This window comes from Pseudonaja textilis, chromosome Z, assembly GCF_049901715.1.
Source record: "Pseudonaja textilis isolate UNSWEBS1 chromosome Z, rPseTex1.2, whole genome shotgun sequence".
NCBI lineage: Eukaryota > Metazoa > Chordata > Lepidosauria > Squamata > Elapidae > Pseudonaja > Pseudonaja textilis.
The window spans coordinates 102,838,488-102,859,459 of record NC_142008.1 but is presented as its reverse complement, the minus strand read 5'-3'; the positions used below and the strand labels follow the sequence as shown (position 1 = coordinate 102,859,459).

Below are 20,972 nucleotides of genomic sequence, written 5' to 3'. Positions count from 1 at the left end.
TGTTTTTCTCCTCCCGTGTTTTCATCAGATAAATGAGAATACCTTCCATGGTGTGATGATAGCAATAGCTTGTTCCATAGAGCAAAGATACCCAAGTGGTTTTCCAAAGTACCATCAAACTGCAGCATGTGGTACCAGCACAGATGGTTCTCTTTAGTGTAACAGACACCCGCACACACATATTACACATACACAAACAACAATCAGAACTGTTATAGTAATTCTGGCTCATCTATTAGCAGGGAGCGTTTATCTTTCAGCAGGGGGAGGAGAGTGGAAGACCAAATGCCATGCTGAGCATTGAATTCAGATCTCCAAGGGCCCCAATGTCCTTTTCTTTAGGAATTGTCTAGCGTTACTTGACAGACAAGTGCATAAGTACAATTTCTTGAAACTGCAAGTTTTAAACACTGGAATGAACAAGATATTACCATTAGGCAAAACCACAATATTCTGCAGTGATCCACAATTTATTTATTTATGCAATACAATATGAGGATGTTTAAATGCAAAATTTAAAAAATAAGATAAAGTATTTTAATTTGGTCAAGGGATTTGCCAGCTTCTGGTAACCAGCTTCTCTTGATATTTATTTGGATTTCCTAGTAAGGTTAGCTTTGGTTTTAGAAGAAGTGATTAGTTTGACACAATAGTAAGTTATAAACTACAGTTTACAAATTACAATAGTCAGAGTCAAAGCCAAAACCAAGGAAACAATATTATAGTGTAGCAGTGTGTATAAGATCAGTCATATACATGTTGGCATGGGATCAGGGGTGGGATTCAAAAATTTTAACCACTGGTTCTGTGGGCGTGGCTTAGGTGGTCATGTTATTGGCTGGGTGTGGCTAACTCAACATCACTCACATCGAGGCACACATCTCCTCGCCTGGCCTCTCATGACTGTGGGGATGCTGCAACAATCATAAGTGTGAAAAACGGTCATAAGTCACTTTTTTCAGTGCTATTGTAACTTTGAATGGTCACTCCACACAAGCAAAGTACCAGCAAAGGAGGGGAAAAAAACTCCAGAGGAGTTCCTGAGACAGGAAGTCTTGTCCTGCCAAGAATGTAATAAGGGTTAACAGAGAGGCAGTTTCTGTAAGCAACACCTTCCTGCCTTCCTTACAGGATTAGGCCAGTAATTTCTTCTAACAACTGGTTCTCCGAACTGCTTAGAATGTTACCAACCAGTTCTAGAGAATAGGTGCAAACTGGTAGAATCCCACTCCTGCACGGGATGTATTTCTTCTTGATATAATGGGGCAGCCATGGAAATATGGTGAAATACTGTGCTGATTTCTCTGGGTTGCAATAGTTTAGCCATCACTAGATGGCAGCAAAGAGACACAGAAACTCAATTGCTGGTTGAGTTTCAGATATGGTAATTTCAGATATGGTAATTCTACCTCTGACCCAAGATGTTCTGTCTTTAGACTGCTGGCTGAATATAAAGACAGATAGACAACTTTACAAAGGCTTTCATACAAAGTTTCTCTATTGGGTCACCAGGCATCCTCAAATGTAACTCACGGTTATGTCGAGATCCATCTAATGTCCAATTCTTTGCATAGAAGCTTTTGTAGAGTTGTCTGTCTGTCTTTATATTCAGTCAGCAGTCTAAAGACAGAACAGTAAAGGAATAATGATCTTTCATCCCATAATGGAGCAAGGGGGTGAGGCACCAGCACGCTGCTGGGGTCCAGGCAAAAGTGAAGGAACCTCCCCCAACCCAACCAAGGGTCAATTCAGTGACCCACCAGGGTTACAGATGTGACCACATGACATGAACTATATTTCCCAGGATGCATTAACTATATTTACCATGAGGCATTCCCTTAAGGAGACAGCTCCCAATTCTAACTTAACTAACTCAATCCCCATTACCTATATACTGTCTGGCCAGCACACAAGATATATATAAAAAATCAAGACAACCAAGAGATGGCAGCAAAAAGATACAGCTGTGTATCTTTAAAGATGCAGTTGTGTATCTACAGTTGTGTATCTTTTCCTCCAATTGAGTTTTTGCAGTCTAGATCTAGTATCTTAGAAAACCAGAATTTTATGTGGAAAAGGCAGCTTCACTGGACAGAATAACTGCATAACCTGAATCCTGATCACATAACTAAGTACACTTCAAATGATTTAATTCTAATAAAAATGAATAGCACTTAATAGCATTTTTAAAAAAGCAGCAACTGAGTTTAACACTTTTAATTGGTCAGAATGTGAAATGATGTTTTTATTACCTAGTTTGAATTGTTAGCCATTGATAAGCCATAATATAATTTATTTAGTTTGACTTAGCTGTTAAATCATCCACTATCATTTGTAAGTCATTTGAAATAGATGAGTACAACATGTGATCATCCCATTTTTTATTTTGCTTTTAGCAGGCAGAAAGAAAAAAAGGCAAAATGAATTTCAGAAGGATAAGCTATGCCTCATATAATGAGATATAACAATATATTTTCTCTGGAAAAGTAGAGCATACTATACTGTATTTCATTTGTAACCATGCTGACATACTAGACATACTCTCCAAAAATCTAGTCTTACTGGTTTTTATGGCAGTAAGTTTTAAGGAAACAGGTTTAGAATTTTTAATGCCTGTTTTAAACTCCCATTTTATGATTCCATATAATTGTAATTTGGGTTCAGATGGCACAGGTTCTTTAAGGAATCATAGAGATCCACCAATAGGGATCAAGCCCAAGGGGGACATTTGCACAGCCAATTCTTTTCAGACAATGCTAACCATTTCCATTTTGGCATTTCCATTATTAAATTACCACTCCCACTGCCCAGTCAGGGGGAGCACTGGCAGGGGATTGACGCCAAGTTGAGGAAGGCTGAGCTGGTTTGACAGGCGAGACTGAAGCCTATGTAGTTTTCCTCCCATTACCTGATAGCAGAAAGAAACAAAAGGCTGCTAAAAGGCTGCCATTGGGGTTTCGGGTAAGGAGTGCCTAGGGGCAGGGAAAGATTGATCCCTTCTTCCCTTGGGCGCTTCCAAGGCCAAGGAAGCGGAAGATGCGCCCTGTTCTTTTTCATTTGCTGACCGTGAATGTATGCTTTAAAGAACAACGTCCAGCAAAAGGAAGGTTGGGATGAAATACTGTCATCTTGCTAAATCCTGCCATGAAAAGACGCCGCCTTCTAGACAAGTTCGAAAGTTCGCCACCGCGTTGCCTATCTGAATACATCACGACAATCAATACTGCACCCTTCTGGCTCTCGCCCTTCCGCTTGCGAGCCTCCCAGAATAGCCTTGGGCGAACGAGAGGTGCCCTTCTCCCCGCCCCCCCAACCTGAAAGCCACGAAACTGCACGGGAGCCGCTGGGTGTGCCGGTGCATGCATCCTTTATCCCTCTGCACACAGATTGTGCAAGGACCAACACACACTCTGCTGCCACCGCCGCCGCCACCGCCTTGCTGCTTTGCCTGGCTAGCCCTGGCTCACTTTCCCCCTCCCTCCTTCCCTCTCTTGCGGTGCCGCCCCCCGACCCACCGCATCTAGTCCGGCGAAGGGGCTGCCGCAGCTCCCTCACTCGCGTCTCCACCGCCCCCTTCGCCCCTCCTCCATCCTTTCTTTCTGCGGGCGCCCTCTAGTGGTGTGACTTCAGCTCCCGGCACCAGCTTCCGCGGCTAGCCGGCAAGGGAGGCAACAGTCGCGGAGCGCAACCAGCCGCTTGTCCTTCGTCCAGAGTCGGCTTCTCCGGCGTCTCCCTTCTGCAGGTAAGGAACAGGCAATACGGGCAGACAGAAGAGCGGCTGCTGCTGCTGCCACTGCTACTGCTGCGCCTTCCGGCTGCTGGAAGGGAGCAGGGAGGCTGCTGCTAGATGTGATCGGGGCTGGAGGGGAAAAGGGGGGGCTTGGTTGCATATGGGTGAAGGCGGGGTGACGGAGGGGCTTCTCCGCCATGGAGAGAAAGGAAAAAAGGTGCAAGAGGGGAGAAGCGATACGGGTTGGGTGGGTGGAGAAAGGAGATCCTTGGGGGCGGAAGGCGGATGGAGTTGGTGAAGGGGACTGTCATGGCATGCAGGTGGACCTGGGAAGGAGAAACTGAGGCATGCGATGGGGGCAGCTGAAAGATCGGGGTGGAGGTCGGGATCCAGGCCCGCACCAGTGGGGCCCTAGTATGAGTCCAGAGTGAGCTGGAAAAAATGAGAAGGGAAGGTCCTGGTGATAGAGAAGCAAAAGAAATCAAGGTGGAACAGAGAGATCGAGGACATGCATAGGACGCAGTAGAACGAAGAGAACAAGTTTGGGGGGCAGCAGGTGTTTTAATTTGCATTTTTGAGGGAGAGGGTCATGCACAGCAGCTGCATCCATTCAGAGACTGAGGCCCAGCTGCTGGCAAGAAAGAAGAGGCCAGGTATGGGGGCAGCACGTTTTTGACTCTATGGGGGTTTCATCCACACACCCTTGCCTGGCGGAGGGTGTAATTAGGAGGCGGCTGGCAGGGCTCAGCATGTCAGGGCGCAGACAATGGGCCAGCCTCCCGGGGCGGCTGTTGTGCCAACACGCTGCTAATGTGATTAGGGGCACATATCGCAGCCAGCACCGGCCTCCTGTGTGCCAGAGAGCGTGGAAGAGGAGGGGAGGCAACAGCTTGGAAAGAGAGATGGGAGGGGAGCAACGCCAGAGAAGGCCATACCTCCTTTGGCAAATGAAAGCCTTGAGAACTTTGGAAAAAATGAGCTATCTTCCAAGGGAATGAGTGAACCCCGAAGGGAAAGAACATGCTGTGTGCACGCAGACTTGCTAATATGCCTCAGCATGGCATAGGCAGATGGACTGATTCTGTAACAGGCATAGAACAGTACAACACATATTAATATACTATACTTATCGAGAGATCACATTTCCTTCCGACATTGGGCATGCAACTTGCCTATCAACAGCCTTTCCAGTGGAAGGTTTGTAACACCATTGTGTTTCACATTTAGTTTGTGTACACATTAAAAGTGCAAGTGTGATAGAACAGCTGTTTGTCTGCGTGAAATAAATGGAATTCTAGTAACACCCTTTGTGCTTGTATGTGTGTGAGGGTTATGGTGCTTCAGCTCAGCTCTGTCCCACCTCAGCTAAAAGATATGCAAAAATTAAATGTATGCAGATAAGTGAATGCATTCCAGGTATTGTACACTTGGGTACAGGTAGCAAAAAATAAAATTTATTTCATAATAATTTTTTATTCAACTTTAGTGGAAGAAATGGGCTACGTATATGACAGTGATGCACCTACAGAACATAATTTATCATGCATTCCTCATACTGAGGAAATTTTTTTTTTTTTACCAAACAATATCTTGCTGGAAGTTTATCACATATTAATATAACATTACCATTATGGACGGACTGCTATTCTTTTTAGATTGCTATACAAATATTTTTTCTCTTTTTCAATTATGATTCTTGGAGATTGCTTGGGTAAGTCTCTACAGTTTTCTTAGCAAAATGTTCAGAAGTGGTTTGCCATTGTCTCCTTCCTAAAGCTGAGAGGAAGTGACCGGTCCAAGGTCAAGCAGCTGACTTCCTGTGCAGGGTGGGGTCTAGAACTCATGGTCTTCTGATTTTTAGCATGCCTTGGCCACTAAACCGAGTTAACTCTATCAACCGATGCAAATATATCTCTGTACATGTGTATGGATAAGTTGCGTGATGTACCAGCCTGAGAAAAATAAAGACATGAAGACATGACTTCCACCACCATTTCCTGATAGCGTATCTCATCTACAGAAATGTGTGGAGGAGGATCAGGCCTAACTTAGTATAAATATTTTTGTTTGCTTCCCTCTTAAGAAACAAGGCTTTCTAAAACAGTAAAAATGTTTTTTTTTTCAGTCAAAGAAACCTGTGATTACTCTTCCCCATAATTTAATTTTTAATCTTAGCCGCTCTAAGGGAGCCTTCTGCCAAGTCCAAGCCCAGTGTGATACTCTGAAGTCCAGTCCTTTATTTGCCTACCCCTAATAGAAAGGAACCTTGACAAACTAAAGCTATAGCCTTCTAACCTACTAGATATGTCCAAATAGATTCTAAAACAGTGGGCCCCAGCCTTTCCAGCTCCACGGACCAGCGGCAGCAGTGTGTGCGTGTTTCGCACGCACAACCTAATCCTATGCCTGCACAAATGAACCTTTACATGCTTGCCGCTGCTTGCGTGGCCTGGTTAACAAAGGGCTGTGGCCTAGGAGCTTGGGACCCCTCTTCTGGAGCCTTCATCCAGTTTGGGACTGCGCAGCCTCTTAATTTGGGCCTCTCTCTGGGAGAGCATTGAGTTGCAAAACATTCCCCCGCTGGAGCTGCAGGTGCAGATTCCATCACACTTTCTGCAGTTTGGCCTCTGCAACTGTTGAACTACTATTACCTTCATTCCATGTGCCTTGCTGATTATGAGATGATAGGATTTATTCCCCAAATTTAAACACTGAACGGTTGTTTTATCCATCAAGCCTTTCCATCCACTTTCTCTTCCTTCCAAAAATCCTGAGATTCCTGGCTCCAAATCTCCTCAACTCTGAAAGTATTCAGTGTCTTAAAAACCCCTCTCTCAGCCCCCTGCAATCATTTATCTCAAACTCTGCCCTAACTTTCAATTTGGTCAAGTGATTAAGGGCCAAGTCTAGGAAGCAGGAGGCTGTGAGTTCAAGTCTTACCTTAGTCATGAAAGCCAGCTGGGTGATTTTGGGTCAGTAACTCTATCTCAGCCCAACACAGAATTGTTGTGGGGAAAATAGGAAGAAGTGTTGGATATATTCACTACCTTATTTGTAAAAATAAATAATAAAGGTGATATATAAAGAAATAAAATAATCAAAAATCTTCAATCACAGTTATAGGAAAACTGCAGGATGGTGGTAGTATTCCTCATATTGGCAGCAACAAGACAGTTTATCGACCTGACATGGCTGTGGATGCAACAGGACTGGGTCATGTTACTTGCAGATGCCAGCGCAGAAAGACAGGCAGGCGGCTGCAAATTGGGAGGGAAGAAGGCAGGAATTCCTAGTTACCTGGGTAGGATTGGGGCTCTGTGAGTTATTTATGGATTTACCAAACAGATTTATATGACTGTCTGTCTATCCAAAGGAACTCTGGGTAATGAACAAGAAGAAGAACACAATACAATTAATTAAAGAAAAAAAGGGAAAAAAATTGCACTGAGCCCTGATATAACTCATATTAAATAAATCAACTACACCATGCCAGCTAATTTCTGCCTCAATAGTTTTTGGCCTTGAGGGATGCAATATCCAGTTCAATCTCTGTGTATATAGACCTTCAGCCACTCTGTTAAGACAGAATGTTGTTCGGGTATACTATTTGGAGGTAATTTACACTTTGTACCTTAATGAGGGCCCGCAATATGACTGTGGTAGACCAGAACAAACTATAACACGTATAGTTCAAGAATGTCTCCTCGGGAAATTACAAGGTACCTGGGATGATCTCCTCGCAACCACACCAGAAGCACTTGGATGGTTAGCTTCCTTAGATAACAAATGATAACATCGATCCCATTGCAATTCTATGGCTCCATATAATGGTGATTTTATGGTTTTATCTTAATGTAATATTTTATCTCCTGTATTATATTGTCCACATATTATTCATGTGTTTGTGTGTTTGCTGATGGTTTATTTAAACAGTAATATGTAAACAAACAAACAATGCCAGCTTTGTCAACATCTTGGCCCTAAGGCCTGGAGGGGAAGGAGTTATAGTGAGGGCTGTTCAGGGATGGAATTGCTGGTGCTGCAGGAACAGCCACCGGGCCAGATGGTAGCAGTGAATTAGATGTTGGTCAATTTATGTCTGGCAGAACTTTGTAAAAAGTGGATAGTGCATATTACATGCTATAAAATGTGGCAATGGGGAGAGAGTTATTCAGCCATCTTGCTGAATGAGGTCCTGCATTTCTGCTGAATTCCACTTTTAATAACAAGGATGATGGGGCCCCTGAGGCTTCAGCATATAATTTTAGGTTTGTGTCAAACTGCAGGGTGCATGCCCAAACCCTTTTTTTTGTGGCTGGCAGAAATTCTGATCTCAGGTGTTGAAAGTTTATGGTGTTTTTTGCTACCATTTTGAAATTAAAAACAAAGTGTATCATAAATTTTAAAATATACTAATTGTTTAACTATCAAAACCTCCTTCCAAAGAACCTTCCCCCAAAAAACCTGGTTAAACACACTTTGTGTTACTTTCCCACTCAATTCTACCCCCACCCATTCCCTAATGTGCAAGTCTTAGCCATCCAAAGGTTTCCTCGTCTTGACCTAAGTAGTGAAGGCTGGGTGTCTGGGTCCATAGTAGATAGTACAGTTCATTAAAGATTAGAAATAGTGTTTGATTAATAACTGGGCATAGGATTCAGCCATAGTATTTGGGTGGCACACATAGTTATAAAAGGTACCCATCCAGGGGTGGAATTCTACCGGTTCACACCTATTCACTGGAACCGGTTGGTAACATTCTAAGCAGTTCGGAGAACCGGTTGTTAGAAGAAATTACTGGCCTAATCCTGTAAGGAAGGCAGGAAGGAAACATTCTGGTGTTGCTTACAGAAACTGCCTCTCTGTTAACCCTTATTACATTCTTGGCAGGACTAGACTTCCTGTCTCAGGAACTTCTCTGGAGTTTTCTTTCCCTCTTTTGCTGGTACTTTGCTTGTGTGGAGTGACCATTCAAAGTTATAATGGCACTGAAAAAAGTGGACTTATGACCATTTTTACATTTACGACTGTTTGCAGCATCTCCACAGTTATGAGAGGCCAGGCGAGGAGATGTATGCCTTGATGTGAGTGATATTGAGTTGGCTACACCCACCCAATAACATGATCACCAAGCCAAGCCCACCAGCTAAGCCACGCCCACAGAACCGGTTGTTCAAAAATTTGAATCCTACCCTTGTACCCATTCCATTCCCCAATCAGTGAAAGAAGGAGTGAAAATAAAGGTCAAAGCTTTCCTTTCCACCCCCTTCCTTCCTGCAATGCATATTTTACATGATGGGTCAGCAGGAAGAGGATAGAAGCATTTTTTAGATTAGCCTTCCCCAAACAAGTGCTTTCTGGATGTGTTGATTTGTGAGTCCCATCATTGCAGCCACATATGCTTGCTGAAGAAGATGAGATGAGACAATTTATCTGAAGGTTTCCCTGGGTGTGGGGTTGCCTTCGATCAGCAATTTAGTCTAGATTTCCTGTGTGCGCTTTCAGATGTAGAACCTACTTTATCAAATGTACTAATGGATTAATGGGATTCTCATGACAGACAGGTAGAGAACAAGGCCAAAGCAGTGTAATTTTTGTATGAATCCCTCTTGTCTGATTCCATTTGTGTTTCCTAAACTATGGTTAGGTACATGGCTTTGCATTCTAGAAAGATAAAAATGGCCTCTACTGGGGCTCATTTTTCTTTCTTTCCTTTTGATCTTTATATGCAGCTGATGGCTAGGAGTTGAATTATGAGAGAAGTGGTGACAAAATCTAGGGCTTCACTCAATAAAAAGCGCAAGAAAACCCCTCCCCCAAACGCATCAGGGACTAGTTTATATGTTTCCACTGATCTTATTGAAAGCCTACAATCAAAAAGAATGACAGTTTGACCAAAATGCACTTATTAGTGTGAAGTATCCTAGGTACAATATAATATAGTACCTATCAACCAGTAATGCAGAAAAAAATGCTCTAAGTGGGTCACAACTCTGTTGGATAAATTGAACAATAACACATGAAACAGAGAAAAGAAGGAAGGCAGAACAATCAGTCTCCAATGGATGTCCTAGGGCAAAAGATTGGGTAGTGTTTCCGTAGGTCCATATTGTAGTTGGAAGAGCTTCTGAAAGTTTTGGGGCTAGGAGTCAAATATAATGAAATAATGTTTTTGCAGAGACTTCAACTCATTCATTATCGTCAAGGTATTTCTTGAGGGGAAGACTGCTCCAAGTGTCAAATACTGCTTCTGCATCCTATAGCTTTTGGTCATTAATTTATAGTTCCAACAGAAAAAAAACGTAAATTACATTATTGGAATTTTTACGTCCTGAAAGCTTACCATAACCATTAAGTATAATGTTTGGGAAAGTCTCTAAGTCTTTCAATGAAAAAAGTGAGCTTTTTGTTTATGTTCTGATGGGAGTCAGGTTCTTGATATTGGGAGACTTAAGATTAAAAAGAAACGAAAACAATTAATTTGTTTGTTAATTACCTAGTTTGACTTATTTGAGGATTGTAGTTAGCTTTGGGAACTTTAACAAGGATTAGTACTTGCTGAAAACTGAGTGGAGATATTTCATCACAGGACACACTGTTGGCCACCACACTTGATGGCTATGAAAAGGAAGAGGGGAAATCCACGTGGGATCCATCTCCAGCTTTAAACCTGCAGCTGGGTAAAGTTGTGATTTTTAGGGGACATATATCTTAGTGCACCAATTGCTGAAAATTCTCTTGAGACATCTGGTTGCTTACCTGCAGGAAAATTTGAGAAATTGGACTAATTTTGGTCTGCTCCAGCAAAACATCTCTTATGTGAGAAGACTTAAATGTTCTGGATTATAATGTACAGCATTATAGCTTAGTGAGAAAAATAAGAGATGAGAAAGAATCAAGGTGATATTATCCAATTAATGAGCAGAATTCCCGACTTCTTCATGGTAGAGCCCCAATGAGTCCCCTGCCCCCCCATTATGCATGGCCAAATGTCATCATGGTCAATGCAGCAGCAGTATATGGGAGACCCAGCTTCATTTTCAGTTGTTGCCTTGCGTAAACTACAAGACGTACAGACTTGTTTTTCCCCTTATGTGTAGTACAACTAGGCTATTCTTGTTCAGTACACAATAAGTCATAGTGTGAGTTATAACTTTTTCTTCGTTCTGTATTTGCAGTGTTGCTTGGAGAATGTGCTCTTTTCATTTAGAAATTGGAAATCATCTTGATATTGTTTCAGGGTTTTCACATCACCCTTAGCTTTTCCTTCTTCCTCCAGGCATGGAGTTCCGTGGGGGTGGGGGGTGGAGGTCTTTTCCCCCCTATGTGTTTCTCATCTACATAGGGGAAGCACTAATAGCTCAGATCCACCTTCCTGGAGGTTCCCTTCAAAAACCCTTTTCTCTTTTTCCTCCTCCTCATCTCCTTTACACAGCACAATGACTCATTCCATGCGGGGGTGACAAATGGCAAGTGATTGAAGAGGCGGTATTGACATGATGCATGAGCCAGAGAACTGAAATCTCCCTCTCACTGACACAGATAAATGCACCCTGCACATGCACACTTGGCTTAATGGCAGGGCTTCCTTTCTCGTGTATAATATTCAACTGAAGTCCTGCGCAGCCTCATCCAAAAGCATAGAGAACATTCCACAGGTGTGTCCAAAGCCAATGGTAGCTAATGCATTTGCAGCATATCCCAGCTGCACATCAGCAGGGGGAAAGAGAGGTTTACCTAAGAACAATGTCTGTTTCACACTGAATGCAAAAGTGTGTTGCTCCAACTCTAATTGTTATCACGAGTTTGCTGAGCCAGGGTCAAAAAGACTACAAAATGAAAACGTTGTTTAGAAACTGAGCATTAAGTATTTGTGTCAGCTGCTCGGGCTTGTCAAGAAAGCTTTTTACTAAGGTAATCCAAAGATTCACTCAAGAGTAGCAGCACATAGCTGTACCCTGCCTATTTGTATTTTATGGTGCACTCAGGATATTTTGCAGCACAATGGGCATGTCAAGAAACAGAAGTAAGGAAATAAGCAACAGGCTGACAAAACTGAGCTAACAATCGCAAGAGATGAATAAGAGAAGGTAAGTGTGAACAACTCAATTCTGTGAATTCATACTCAACTCCCACTGAAAACATATCAGTCTGGTAGATACCCTAATCTGGAAAATAATTATCTGTTAGGTTGACTGAATTCTGTAACATGTATGTATACCAGATACTGCTCTGTGACTGTGTTTTGTCAAGTACTGCACTCTTAGGATAGTGCCATTCTTCCTAATATGAATGCCATTATTAGAATTATTGGTAACAGGCAGACATATATTAGGTATCATCTTCCAAGATAGTATTGGTAATCCTGGGCTTATTGACTGTTCAAAGTTACATCAGCATTGAAAAAAGTGACTTATAACCATTTTTTCACACGGCCTTTGCAGCCTGCCCATGACCGTGAGTCCTAAAGTCTTATAATCACCTTTTGCAATCTTTTGATGAGCAAAGTCAATGGGAATGCTAGATTCACTGAATAACCATGTTACCAACTTTTCAACTGAGGTGATTCACTTAACCAGAGTGGCAAGAAAGATGATAAAATGAGGCAAATGTCTCACTTAACAACAGAAATATTGGGCTCAGTTGTGGTCTAAGTACACCTGTATATGTGTCAATGAAAATAGTTCATATTTTTATGCATACAGAAAATGTTGTGGATGGGTGTCCACCAGACACTATCACTGATGTAGTGGATATGGGAGAGACCTATTTTAAAATTTTCACTCAGCTCTAAGGCTGAAACAGGAGAGTTTTTGGCCTCACTTCCTGTACCCTTGAAATGGCAATACTGATAATTTTATTGGGTGTTACTGATAACAAACAAGGCAAATGTTATAGGGAGAAAACTAATACATCAGGTGTTAAAAGCAGTTTCAAAAGGATGATTATAATAAAAGAGAACATCAGGACCCAAGTGCCAAAATTGTGCAATAAAAAAACAGAAGTAATACGGATGTCTGCCAACACGAATATCTCTTATTATTCTGTCTATCTACCTTTGAAATTATCCTGCATCACTGAATGAGGCAAATTCCAGGAAAATAAGTCATGTCTGTTTGATATAAGGAGATAAAGTAAATTTTGTTCTCGGCAGAAACCTATTGCTTCTTCCTTTAAAACGTTATGTTTATGTCATAGCCTTTTATTGTTTGTTCTGTTTGGTGAAGGTACATCTCTAGAAAGAAGGATATCTGCCTAATGAATAAAAGGAAGCCTGGAATTGGATAGGATCGTACTGTAACCATAACCACATTGTTGTATGTTAACAACAAGAGACTTATTTGATGCTGCTATTTGCCGCCCATGTAAGCCTATCCTATAATGAAGCTACAATCTTTCACATAAGCCTCCCCAATGTGTTGCTTCTCTGATATGGTGCTGAACTTATCCTTATATATAAGTAGCACTTACTATATAAGTAGCACTCAGTGCTACTTCAAAATTTAGAATTATATTGTTTTAAGAAGTTTACAAGTTTCCTTTTAATGAGGCATTTATCTTTTGGTCAGAAGGTGGAATATAAAAAAGATTAGACTATTTTTTCTTATCTTGCCCATTTTAATGGACAAGAACAAATAAAAGTATATGATATTATCTGAAGAAGTGTTATCATTACCATATTTAACCAATATTACTGTGTGCTAAGAAAACTGCTCTGATATATTCTTGTTAAATTGGCACAAAAAGAAAAGAGGCAGATAAACAGGATAAAGTTGAGCCCTGTGTGTGTAACTTTGGTGCAGGAGAATAGGCCAAGGGACACCAACAATTACACTCTCAAAAATTCATGGAACCAGACCAAACTAAATGTAATGTAATTTAATTTGAATTTAATATTATTTTAATACAAGTGCACCTATATATCTTTATTTTTTCCATTCTATTACACTAAATACTGCAAGTCATCAACAACTTTGGGAAAGATTCTGGTTACCTCAAAGCTTTGGTAGACCATATGCAACCTTCAGCTGTGAGCTGGATGTATCTGCTTTCGCCGGTGCATGTAATGCTATTGGCCAACTAATAGGCTATTTGGAGAGCACACAGGCTGAACTCATTTTCTGTTGCATTCAGGAAACATTGCTAAGAAAGAGGAAATTAGAATAAGAGTAAGATTGAAGAAAAGGAACAAAGGAAAATAGCCAGCTATATGCAACTAGCTAATCTTTTCTGTTTTATGTGGCTAATTTGGAGCTGGGATGAATTTACTGTTGATTTTAAGATCCACAAGTAAGCCCTGCAACAAAATGTTGTCTATGTCCTTTCTAAGAGGCCTGCTCAAAATTTTTGAGAAACTAGTTGTATTCTTCTTCCATGTGACCTTTTATGTTTCACTGATTTTATTGTAATTTCTTTGTTTGTATTATTGTGAGCTACCCAGAGTAATTGTGAGTTGGGCAGCATGCAAGTTTAATAAGTTATTATTATATTTGGTTGCGTAGTCAGTCAGCTGTTTCAGCTGGATTTAGCTTTCCTTTTTCAGCAAATATGTAGTATACTACTGAACCATCAAGTCTCAAGTTGGGCAGTTTTTTTGTGACAGGTATGTGTACGTTTGTATATGATATTACTTTGGATTCTAGATATCCACAAATATAAAGTGATCATGTTTCAGCTCTATTTCTGTTTTACTGTGATAAATATAAGGTCATGCACCATTATATTGGATACAAACTGGCTTTGCCATGCAAGTATTGTATATGGTTTTGACAGAAACTACAGCATAAGTGCACCAATGTGCCTACCGTTTCTTTTTATTGTTTCTTATTTCTTTTTATTTTTCTTATTATCCATTTCATGTATTTATAACTATGTTTATACTTATACCTGTTATCTTATAATCACTTGACAAAATAAAAAATAAAATAAATAAAAATAAAATAAATAAATAAATAAAATCTATCAGTAAATGTAAATGAACCCATGGTTTTTACCCAACGCCACATGACAATTTTATTCTGAAATGTTACAGACAGGATAGCTACAAGAATCATCCAACAACTCATAAATCAAATTGGTGCATAATATTCAAGAACTATATAACAAAGGTAACACACTAAAGCATTTAAATTATTGGTTAAGTGTATAACTAAGACTTAGAATATTTCTAAAACTTTTCTCTAGGCTTGCAATAAGGTGGGAAATGGGGATTGAGACTGAGATTTAATTGTTTGTTTTTACATTGCACCATGTCATAATTTCTTCAATCATGGGTGATTAAATAAGTCACAATGAGAAAAGGTTCACACAATCTCAGGATGCTGTATTGTATGAACTATGTTATTGGGACTACTGCCGACCCATTTAGAAGATGTGATTGGGAGTTGAAAAATGGAAGCTTTGAAAATGCGCCCTACTTTATAAAAAAAAAATGAAGTGATGATCAAGAGCTTTTAGGATCTAGTTCCATCAGTTTGCTTGTCTTCTGAATGCAGATAATTTTTTAGCTTTGAATCTGAGTGAAACTTTTTTGTCTAAGTCTGAGAAAAAGGGGTTGTCTTCTAATTGGGAACTTGTAGCAACTTTTATGTTATACCTAAAAACTAGCATGTAAACACACGGACGGACGGAGGGAGGGAGGGAGGGAAAGGGAGAGAAGAGAAGCTTTTGTAGGGTCTAGTTCAGGGATGGGCAACTATAACCCCTTTACAATTTGCTGTCTCAGGAATTCTGGGAGTTGAAGTCCACAAGTCATAAAGGGGCCATAGTTGTTCACCCTTGGTCTAGTTCATCTTGTTACTATACACTGGTAACTTGTTGGTATTCCACTATTAGAGCTGCCTAGTTTTTATTGTTTCTACTTTGTATTTTTCTATATTATAATTTCATTGATGATTGCTTATTTCCTGTCTACCTTTCCTATGCTACATGAATCATCAGAAGCAGAATACTTTCTTATATAAGAGAGGCTTTGAGAGGAAAATGTTGAGATATAGAATCTTCATTGAAGCCGAACCTTTGCAACGTCAAATGGGAGATCAGTTCCCATGATCCTCCAGCCATCAGGGCTGATCCAGAGGATGGAAATCAGCTCAGACATACCTGGAGAATATTTGCTCCAAGTAATGCATTCTCTCCAGGAGTAGAAAGAGCATTTACTGAACAGTAATTGCTGTACAACTTCTCATGGCCTGCTTAGTTCCCTTGAGATCACTGATTAGGCCCTTTGGGGATTGGGATGTTGGCCTCCAAGGCCTTTAGCCTAATCAGCAGGGCTTTTATCAAATAGTCTATTAATCTGACCCCACCAGAGAATTCAATTCCTTTTATGTGAAATTTTACCAGCCCATTTAGTTTCTTCTTCGAATGACCGTAGTGTCATCCAGATCTGGGGCGGATCTTTCTTTTCAAAGAGCCATGGCAGAGCTCCAGCTGAAAGCTGCATCCTTTCTTTCTTTAGTTCAAGAATTAGTGAGCTGTCCTTCTGCATCAGCTCTAGGGGTAGCCTAAAGTGTGAACGCACAAAATTGACATCACATATCAGGTGCACGGAATGTGTCCCAAGCAATATATGTGAGGGGTGAAAGGAAAGCGGATGAGTTAAACCCCCTTTTCTTAAACCCCTTCTTTTTATACAAATTCCATTCCTTTCTATTTTGGCCGAGGTAAAATAATTATATTTAATTTTTTTAATTTACTGAAAATCTGCAGGAGCTGAGGAGTGGGTAGAGTGCCAAACCCAAACCTTGAGAGACCTGCCAATCGTTCATCTGTGGTTTAAAAACATGAGGCAAAGTGCTGTTACTTGTACTGCAAGATGAAAAGAGCATTCACTGAAATTAGAGGGGACTGCAGATTACTATCGCCCCGATACTGCAAGGGTGCCAACCTCGTTCTTTGGAACAGCCTCCCCCTCAGAGCCTCTTGGCCCTGACTCTGCTTGCCTTTGGAAAGGCGTTGAGGCCCTGTTTCTTAACCTTGGTGACTTTAACATGTCTGGATTTAACTCCCAGAATTCCCTAGGCAGCATGAAAAAAGTGACTCACAACAACCAGTCCTGAACTTATGACTCTTGCAACAGCTGCATAACCACAATGTCACAATTTAGGTGCTTGGCAACCAGCATGTATTTACAGTGGTTGTAGCATCCTGGGGTTACATGATCTCCATTTCCAACATGTAAGGACAATGAAGAAGCTAGATGCGTTTAATGATCTCATGATTCACTTAAAAACCATGCAGGTTATAAAAAAGGTGCAACTCACTTAATAACTGACTTGCTTGGCAATGGAAATCCTGGTGTCAATTGTGGTTGTAAGTCGAGTAATATGCAAATAATTAAAATCGTATTGGCTTCAACATGTTAGACAGTTTTAGCATTCAGTGGTTTTTTTTTCCCCTTAAAAATAAGTTTTGAAATTATAAAGTGTCTATTTAAAAAAAAAAGATGTTAATTTTATATGCCTTGTTATACTTTGTAGGTTTCTAAATTTTAATCAGGCTTACCTTACATATTGGTTTAACTTTTATCATGTGAATTTCCCATTTAAAAAATTCTCAATAAAAATTTATCAAATAAAATTTATCCCATGTAAATCCTCTTTTTAAATATAACTGGTGTTGCCTGTATACAACTCATTTTAGACACATTTTTGTGGATTTTTGATGAGGGTGAGAACAAAATCTAGCAGATTTTATTTGATTCTAACCTTCAAGCTAATGTAAAATAAGATGAGGACTGAATACTAAAATCCGCCTTCAACAATATTTATGATTTTTTTTAAAAAAAATGCATAATGCAAAATAACAAATTACTATTCGAATTTGTCTATAATTTAAATCTTGTTTAAAATGTACAGCAGCTCAATTAAACATTGAGCAGCAATGTCTCAGGGTAGTTATTTCTGAATCCTTTTTCCTAAACCCTCTTTAGCCACCATTTCCTAAGCATTAGCTTGCTAAGTTTAATAGTAACATTTCTAGCTATGTTTTTTTCAGAGAGGATTCTGTAGGTGCTTCTCTGCCCGCTACTTCACAACAACCATATGAGGCAATGGCTATTTTATGACTGCCACAAACAGCCAAGTAAGATTTTGCACCCAGATCTCCCTAGTTTGTCTATAGTGGAGAAAATCTCACAGCCCTTCCTAGACAAATGTCTTGTATCCCACCCATGGGTGTGGCTTATGGGGCAGGAGACACATTCAACAGACCTCAACATGCTGTCTTTATTAAAATGTACACTTCAGTGCACACAAGCCTGTCAGAATTCATTTTCTCCTGTCAGATGCTTTATGGAGTAGGTTTGGTGCTCTTCCGCATGACCTGTTAACTTTGGGAAGGCAGGCTTTTTGCGATCTCAAAAAGAGAGCTAGAAAGATAAGGGCACCGATATGCTTTGGCATTTACCAGTGTGATATATTTGTGACAATCTACTTTGGTTTAGCAGGATTATAGGATACAAGATTATGATACTTGGCTGGGTTCACACATTTGCAAAGCCATAATGAAGTTATCATATACCAGCTTAGTACTCATCCGCCTAACTCAATATTGTTTACTCTGATTGGCAGTTGCTCTTGATAAGCTCATGCAGAGGACTTTCTAATCACAAGTATTATTGCAGTATTGCCATTTGCTACCTTCCAGCAGTTTTAGACATCTCATCATTGCCCTTTGATATTGCAGAGTGGGGGAATTAAGGGAGCAGATTGTCCAAAATTGAATCCCAGATACTAAAGGAAGGTTGATGTACAATAGCAAGTAAAAGAAATTCAGTTCCAGTGAATGATGACCAGTCCTCGGTGATGTTTTTGTTGTCACAAGGGGTCCGCGAAGGTTTGAAAAAATGTTATGGTTTAAATCTTGAGTTAAGTCTTGGAGGTCCATGGCCATAGTCTGTGGCCACAAATGGTGTTTAAAGGGCATCTGTGATGTAGAAAAGGTTGAGAACCACTGGTTTAACGCTTTGAAAACAGCAGGTGCTCAATTTGTTAATATGCACCTACACTTGCTAAAGCACCTGGAGTGTGTAAATTAGGCCACATAGGTTCTGTATTCCCTGAAGCAGGCAAGCATACATATTTGATGAGACTTTATTTGAATCTGTACAAGTACAATGTGACATCCTGGAATCACATATGAGTTTTCTTGGCTATATCAATTGGTAGAGACAGCTGCCTGTTCCACATACATATTTCTAGATTTTCTACCTTTCTGTTAAGCATTGATTCTGAGCAGGTGAGCTTTTGTATGATTTGTATGATTTAGCCCTTAGACTGATAGCCATCCGATATGATTACAGTGATGCCTTTTCAACCTAGCTGAGCACACATGCAATACGGTGTAATAGTTAAGGAACTGGAGCAATACTAGAGACACCCAGGTTCTAGTCCACTTTCAACTACAGAAGCTCCCTGAATAAGTTTGGGCCAGTCATTCTCTCAGTCTAACTCTTAGGGTTTTTATTGTGGACAAAAAAAGAAGGGAGTGCTGTTTATGTTGCTTTAAGCTCTTGAGTTAAAGCCAGGATATGCATCAAACAAATAACTAAACCTTTTCCACTTTTCTGGCAGCTTCTTCAGACATACAGGCAATGCGACTGATGTCAATGTGTGTCTGAATGGAGATTTAGTTCAGAAAGTAAACAAAAGTTGTAAACCTAAACTTATTTCCAGTACACTGAGTCTGCAAGTAAAGAACAATAAATACAGTACTTGGGGTGTCCTAAAGAGCTGATGAACCATGGGTAAGTTCAGATAATGGCAATGTTATGTTACTATCCAGAATATTTTTTGGGGGGGGAGGCAGCTGTTGTAATAAAAATAATTGTGTAAAGGTTAGCTGCTTTGCAAATTAATTAGCTACTGTATGAGGTCAGGTCCTATGATAACTGTGACATAATTTTTCTGGTCAGAGAAAGTCCCAAGGGAATTGTGGTTCTTCTGCCAGATATCTCTCATATCTATTAAATTCTACTCTCAAAGTAGAATTTAACTGTGGTGGCTAATCATTGTTGGCTATAACTCAGACAAATTATCAGCATGGTCACATCGAGAAACTGATCACTATGGACGGCCTACATCAAGACTATTTTTAAAATAAGGATGAAATAGTACTTCATTAGATCAGGGGTTGCCAACCTTTTGGACCTCAGGGACCACCAAACTCGTAATTTTAAATCCCACAGACCACTAATATGAATTTTGACTGACAGTGGCTTGCTGACATTTTCCCAGGGTCTCTGCAAAAAGCAGCAGAGGCCCTGGGAAAATCCCCCAAAGTCCCCACCCCATTTTCCTACCGATTGATCATTCTTTATTTGGGATTGCAGGATACTGTCTCTAGCTCCGTTCTTAGGGGGGAGAAAGAGAGACTTTTGGCTTCATACAAGGAAAGCAGCAGGAGCAGCAGTAGTATTTCGTTCTCTCCCCCAAACTCTGCCAGAAATGAATCTTTGTGAGACTTGTCGTGCCAATGCAGCCTCTTGGAACAGGATGCCTTGCAGGGTCCCAAAGACTCATTTCTGGCAGAGTTTGGGGGAGAGAAAGAAAGACTTTTGTTGCTTTCCTCACATGCAGCCAAAAGCAGAAGAAGAGAGAAGTGGAAAGAAGCAGCCTGGTGGCTAGGCGAGGTGCATGCGGCGAATTCCCCCCTCCGCCCTTTCTCCCCTTCCCTCACTACTTCGTGTTTGTTCGCAATGCAAGCGAAACAAGCCTGGTGTTCCCACGGGCCATGTGGGTGGCGCAACTTTGTGTTTCTACACAGCCTGGATTAATTGCTTTGGGGGGGTGCATTGGGAGTGATAATTCTCTATGGACCACCAAAATTTTCTCACGGAACACCAGTGGTTCCCGGTCCACTAGTTGGCGACCATTGCAATAGATCATAGTTTGTTTCTTTTAATCTATGGATAAGAAACAAAATGACATTTAGGCACTGTGGATTATTTCCATATCAGAATGTCATAATATAATACTTGAATAATAAATTTATTTAGGTGACAATGATAGAAAAATGAACAGAGTTTGGGGCATGATCACTTTAGGTGGACGGTATAGAACAATGGCAGTCAGGCATGAAAGATATGATTGGTGTGACAGAGGGGACGGAGGGGGGAAGGGGAGGGGAGAGAGAGCAAGAGCGCAGTTACACTACTCAGCCCTTAATACTTGTTATTTTGAGCAGGAACACTGGTAACTCTAGCAAAGATGCAGCAATAACAGATGGAAGAAGCTGCAGC

At 40.6% G+C, this 20,972-nt stretch overlaps 1 protein-coding gene across 3 annotated transcripts in view; it reads left to right on the top strand.

Annotated features, from left to right (window-relative positions):
* Nucleotides 1-3,366: 3,366 nt before the first annotated feature.
* SYT3 (synaptotagmin 3) overlaps nt 3,367-20,972 on the top strand; it is a 54,445-nt gene continuing 36,839 nt past the window's right edge. For 2 of the 3 annotated variants that reach the window (XM_026710875.2, XM_087915798.1), the window contains exon 1: nt 3,367-3,742. The gene's annotated coding sequence lies outside the window, so the exon portion shown is untranslated. Of the gene's footprint in view, nt 3,743-19,319; nt 19,479-20,972 lie in introns of those variants that run through there. The other variant, XM_087915800.1, reaches the window with a different exon arrangement.